The sequence below is a fragment of the Elaeis guineensis genome, chromosome 9 (genome assembly GCF_000442705.2).
Source record: "Elaeis guineensis isolate ETL-2024a chromosome 9, EG11, whole genome shotgun sequence".
NCBI lineage: Eukaryota > Viridiplantae > Streptophyta > Magnoliopsida > Arecales > Arecaceae > Elaeis > Elaeis guineensis.
Window position 1 is genome coordinate 18,590,858 of NC_026001.2, and position 6,373 is coordinate 18,597,230.

Consider the following 6,373-nt stretch of genomic DNA (forward strand, 5'->3'; position numbering starts at 1 on the left):
TTAATTTTAAAAGATAATTTTGAAATATTAATTTATATAATTACAAAATATTATTTTTAAAAATAACTTTAAAATAATTTTAAAAATAATTATAAAATTAATTTTTAAAAAGAGCAACCCCCATGGATTTTTCAAAATTATTTTTTAAAAATAATATTTTATTTTTATTTTAAAAATTTATTTTTTTTATTTCTTCTTTTTCCTCTCATGACTTCATGTCAAACACCCATCCCCCCTCCGATGCCGCTCGCCGCTCCTCCGTCTGGTTACTGCTCCTTTGCACTCACTTATTATATTTTTCAAATTATTTTTAAAAAATATATATTTTAATTTTTTAAAAAATAATAAAATATGTGGGTGGGTGCGAAAATTTATATAATAAAAAAATATTATTTTAAAAAAATAATTTTTAAAAATGCATTGATGGACGTGGAGCAGCGATCGTGTGGAGGATCATCTTTTTGGATGGTTTTGTGTTCGCACGGAGTAGTGGGAGTATAGGTGTGGGCTTCGTCGGGGTCGGAAAGGTGGGGGGGTAATGGCGGCGTAGGAGGGACGTCTCCTCAAATAATAATATTTTATTATTAATCAAATAATAATAATTAATTATTAATAAAATAATAATATTTATTACTAAATAAAAATAATATTTTTATTAATCAAATAATAATATTTTTATTAATAAAATAATAATATTTTTTATTAATAAATAATAATTTTTTATTAATTAAATAATGATATTTTATTATTAATCAAATAATAATATTTTACTATTAAGCAAATAATAATGCTTTATTAATAATCAAATAATAGTATTTTAGTAATAAAAATATTATTTTTTATCTTTCCTCCTCTCTCTCTCCGATCCTAGCGAAGCCCCCATCCGCTCCCCCGGTTGTCCAATGCGATTTCAATTTATTTTTTTCTTAAAATATTTTTCTCTTTTAATTTATATTTATTGATTTTTAGTGATAAATATATTTTAAAATAATTTAATTAATCAAATAATAATAATAATTTATTATTAATCAAATAATAATAATTTTTTATTAATCAAATAATAATATTTTATTATTCATAAAATAATAATAATATTTTATTATTTATTTATTTTTTCTTCATTTTTTTTCTTCCATTCCTTCCACTCCCTCGGCTTATCTTCCTCTGCCGGCGGCCGACCCACACCCACCCCCCTCCGGTGTGCCACTCGCGGCTCCACCTCGCCGCCGTCCTTCATACCATCTGCCGTAGACCCCATGCTCGTTCTTCCTACTGTCATGGCCACCTTTCTCTCCCTCTTGAGATATCTGTCGCGATCCAATCTCACATTATTCGTGCCGCACCCATCATCCACTTCTGACCCTGCACGATAACCACCCCATTCCTCTTTTCTTGGGCCTCGATGGCCATCTGCATGAATACAAAAACACCCCCACCCCCCGCCACACCCCTAAAGAAAAAAAAATCAGCATTAAAGTATCTGTGAAATCAATTTCAACGTGGATGATAATTTAGAAAATAAGATAGAAAAAAAAATATTTTTGAAAATAAAAAATAATAATAAATAATAATAAAAAATCTCCATGGCGTTGGGTATTTGTTTGGAAATAAAGTTTGTTTTTTTCCCACCACAATTTGTCTCACGGAAACGTTCTACGACCATCATCCCACCTCCAACCATCATTTATTATGTTTCTTCTGCTGCTGCGTTTTGTTTTGCTTTTTTCTTTTATTTTCCTTTAAAGGTTTTTTTTGCACCTTTCACCATCTCCAGTTTTTCATCTGCGAGTTTGATGCGCCCTTGAACTTAGGGTCCAAGTGGGCCCGACCTGAAAGCCAGCATCTTTACTGTTAGCTAAGAAAACATTGAAGTGGTTAGCATCATGATGTAACAACCTCAATTTTTTTTTCTGATTTGAAAGAATGAAAATTTATTATCATATTATACTTGGCTTATAAGAGAGAGAGAGAGAGTGAGTGACATTGATTCTGTCATGGCCAAGTAGCATGCCAAGTAATGCAAAGTATGACAAGACTAATTAAATCAAAGTTTATAATCTATCAATGGAGTGATATTTCAAGAAAAAGGCAATAGAAGGAAATGGGCTGGGTTGGCGATTAACAAGTGCTCAGGGCCAAAATATTGCCAACTATGAAAGATAGTATTGCGGCCAATCCTCATGTGTATTTGACTTCGATAAAAAATAATTTATAAAATAAATCCATTGGTCTGAATTTTGCTCAGCGAAGACCCTCTGATGCCCAAGTCAGTAGGAGATGATGAATAGGATATTCAGAATAGAATTTGATAGATTTTTTATCCATAATTATTTCACATTGCTGTTTTCTTACCTTCTCTTTATAGACGATTTGAGTGTAACCGTTGAGTACGTGGAGTCTCACTTTTTATGACACTAAAAGGTAGTTAACCCTTATTATCGGATCATAATCATGGGGTTAGTGGGCAGTTTATGCCCACTAACAGTCGTAGAATGTAGTTGTTATCCACGATTGTGGTATCATGATCATGGATTTCGACCGTAAAACAGGTTGGTGATTTTGATATACCGACTGAACTCCAATTTCTCATATTTTGTACCAAAGAGTCATCTGGATCACTTGGATTTGTTGCTGCCTAGGGAGGTAATCGGGAGTTACCGACAAGCAATTGGAATATTTTTTATGTTCTGTGATGCCATCGGGTGATGAACCCTGCATATGCTACAGTCGAACTGATAACTCCTATGGTGGTCTTATTCTGATGGTCCGACATCTGTTGCCGATGTAGAGTCAGGGGGCCGACCTTGAATCGAAGGGAGCAAATCTGATTGTTCCAACAGTTGCCCCCTACTCTCAAATCTAAGATGACTTGACACGTTGGACGATGGGAGTCAGCATATCATCTGACATAATTTCGAATCTCGATTCTACAGTCATTTCGGTTGCAAGCATTAATAATTTTTTCGAAAATAAAAAATCTCTAGTCATTTTGTTATTTCGATGATCGTGCGATAACATTGGGATGTTAAATCAAGGGGACGATTATTTATTGTTGCAGTCGATTGGATGGCGGGATGATTCAATTTGATTTGATTTTGATCTGTTGGGGGCTGCCACATGTCCGATGATTATTGGTCCTTGACTATTCACGCGGATCATATCGATGTATTTTGATCAGGCAGTAGGTATGTCGAAAGGCCCGGATGATGATCGGCCCTAATACCATCATATGTCAGGATCTGGGAGAATCTTGATTTGGATGAACTTATCTCAGCCGTCGGTGGGTTCTGTATAAAGGTCACTGTCCTCCTTCATTTGGGTCTCCTGCAACTCTAAGAATCCATGGGTGTTAAGAGTCCATTGAAGGGGATCACCTTCCTTATCTTCGTGATTTCTAGGACTTCCCCTTGCTTTTAGATTGACCTTCCTTTTCTCTTTCCTTTCTTTACTTTTTTTTTCGATTTTCTCCGCCATTATTAATGGCTAGTAGTAGTAGGAAGGGTAAGGGTAAGATAGACGAGGATATGATGCGGGACAATCCTAAAAAGAAAATCAATCCTAATAATCAAGCTCTCTTCTGTTCATCAACAACAAATCACGTCCGGCCAGGGGCTCATTATTCCCAGGACAGACAGTATAGTTGCCTATACTCTGCTCAGGAGGCGTGATTGATTGATACGAGACTAAAGCGAGATCAATCTAAATGATACAGACGAATGCCATTCGAGAGATCAGTAAACAATTAGTAATAGAAAATTTCATAAACAGATAGCAGAAATTAAACATGCTCACGAGTAGATGCAAAAAAAAGAAATAAGAATGGAACGAGAGAAAATAAAACATTAAACCCGTGAGAAAATCCAAGAAGATGATAAGAATCCGGATCGTGGTAGTTAAGAAACTACTCTGATTAGGGCTCTTAATCTTTTAACCAAACAGATCCATCGATAAAGAACTAGGTCTTTACCAATATCGGATTAAAAAAAAAAAATCAAAGATCAACTGTTAAGGAACGAAGGTCCTTGACAGCATATGATCTGTAGAATAAGAAATCACTCCTTCTCTCAGCACGACAGATGAATATTCTGGAGGAGACAGATCTTCTCTTGACGGAATAGGCTTGCGTGGGTAGATGGTGGAGTCGATCAGAGTCGCAGGAACACTGAATCTTAAGTAGAAGGAATATGATAGAAAGTGGGCCTCACACCCTCCCCTTGTGGGGCGATTTTGGGTCTCACACCCTCTCCCTCTCGGAGCGATTGACACAAGTATTTGTGGAGTTTGTAAAATCATTCATTGTTTTCTTTCATGAAAGATACAAGGATTTATATAGACTCTAAGGATCCTATTTGTTTAGGAATCTCTTATTTTTACAAGGAAGAAATCAACCCTCCACAAAAAAGTAAAGCATTATAATCTACCATAGGAAAGAAATCAGCCTTCAACAAAATAAGTAAGTAGCCAAGAACTCTTAAGGAATTCTAAGGAAGAAATGGAATTTCATGTGGGTGCTTGATGCTTGACACAACTTGGCATGAGCACGGCATATGCTGGCATGCATATTCTTCTCTTGGCATGTGGAGAGTGGTGGCTCCAAAGGTGACGTGGACAAATCCAAGTATGGCCCTATGGACCCAAAGCCAAATGCATTAAAATTTATTGACTGAAAATAAATAACTGAAGTAGAATCAATTTAATGAGGCTTCTTCGATCCAAATCGAACTTAAATTATGTTGCCGATTTTTGATGGCTCTGGTGTCCGCACCAGGATAGGCCTTCTAGTCAAAAACCTTCTCAGGATAGACGATCAGTTAGTCCAATTGATGACTCCCTTTCGGATCCAGCCATGAAAGCTTCTTCTATGACTGAATTCGAAGTTCTTCAGCTCCAAGAACGATATCGTATCCCAGAGTAGTTTTAGCTTTATTCACCCGATCCGGATGATCGGGTGATCTCCCCTCCTTTAGGCCAAATAGCTATTTACATAGAGAACCTTCGGGCAGGTCTTCATTTCCTGATTTCAAAATTTGTTTGAAATATTTTTAACTATTATAGGATCTATCCTGCCCAATTTACTCCGAATTCCATTCGGATCATTATCAGTTTTGCTCTATTACTCATATGATTCCAACCAACCCTAGAGTGTTTCTTTTTCAAGCTTTCTTCGTACTTTATTCATACCCTAAGATCGAGGGTTGAAGATTTTTTGGCCTGAGGAAGGGTCTGCATTTTATTACTGGGCTCCCTTCTTCCATCCATGAATGAAAAAATCAGTTCTTCTTTATTTCTTCTTCTTCAACCTGGAGCTTTCCTTCATCTTGGGGGAATCCTAAGGTGAGCCCGAATGAGAATAGCAGAGTCGATGTTGTTGATTGAAAAGACTTTCTGTGTTTGAAAGATATGGAAGTCCCTCAGCAACGGGAGCTACTGACAGAGCAGAGCCTGCATGACGTCGGACTCAATTCGGCACTTTTTGTAGGTATAACATAGTACTTCGATGTTCGATCTTATATTTTTCATTTAACCTCAAATTTGTGGCTAAGTCATCGTCACTTCTATCTGCAGGTATGCAACCATTGGCGGATGAAATTCAACGAAATGCCATAAGAGAGAAACCTGCTACTGGTGCAGGTCCATCTTGGGGTCCAAAACAGACTCGACCCGACACTCCTTCGGTGGTTATTTCTGAAGCCCACGCTGAACCTGTTATTGCACTGTCAGTCTCAGGGGTCCTTCCACCATCTGAAGCTCCTCCGCTAGTTAAACAATCAAACGGTCATGACGATATCACGATCGTTGATCCAGCACCTATCAGAGCGGTGCAGATAATATCTCGGGCGCCATCATCATTTTGTTGGTCTTTTACTCCCGAACGGATGATGGCACCAGTCGGTCAGCCATCCACTCAGGAGTGCAAAATGATGCCGCAAGTTTTGACTGGTGGTGAGGCTCTGGAAGACTTGATGGAGCACTTTGATATTTGAGTATTCGCAGGCGAGTCGGCCTTGGGGAACCCAAAACTGGCCAAACAACTTTTGAAAACTGCTCTTCTCCTGACGGACCAAGAGAATAGAAAGAATCAGACCATGTCTGACATCTTTTCATCTTTTTACCTCATCATCCTCAGTGTAAGTCGGTATTTCACCATCCATTTGCTTTTGTCTTATCTACCTTTGTAATTTTAACTGTTTGTCTTTTTCAGTTGGTGCATGATATGTCGACATTAGAGATAGAATTCTAGAGGGTAATGGAACTTGGTCGGACATGGAACGATCGAGTTGCAACCGCAAATGCTAACAAGGAAGTCACCGACGATCTTCTTCAAGTGGCGACAGATCGGGAGAAGAAACACAAGGAGAAAATATCCCAATTG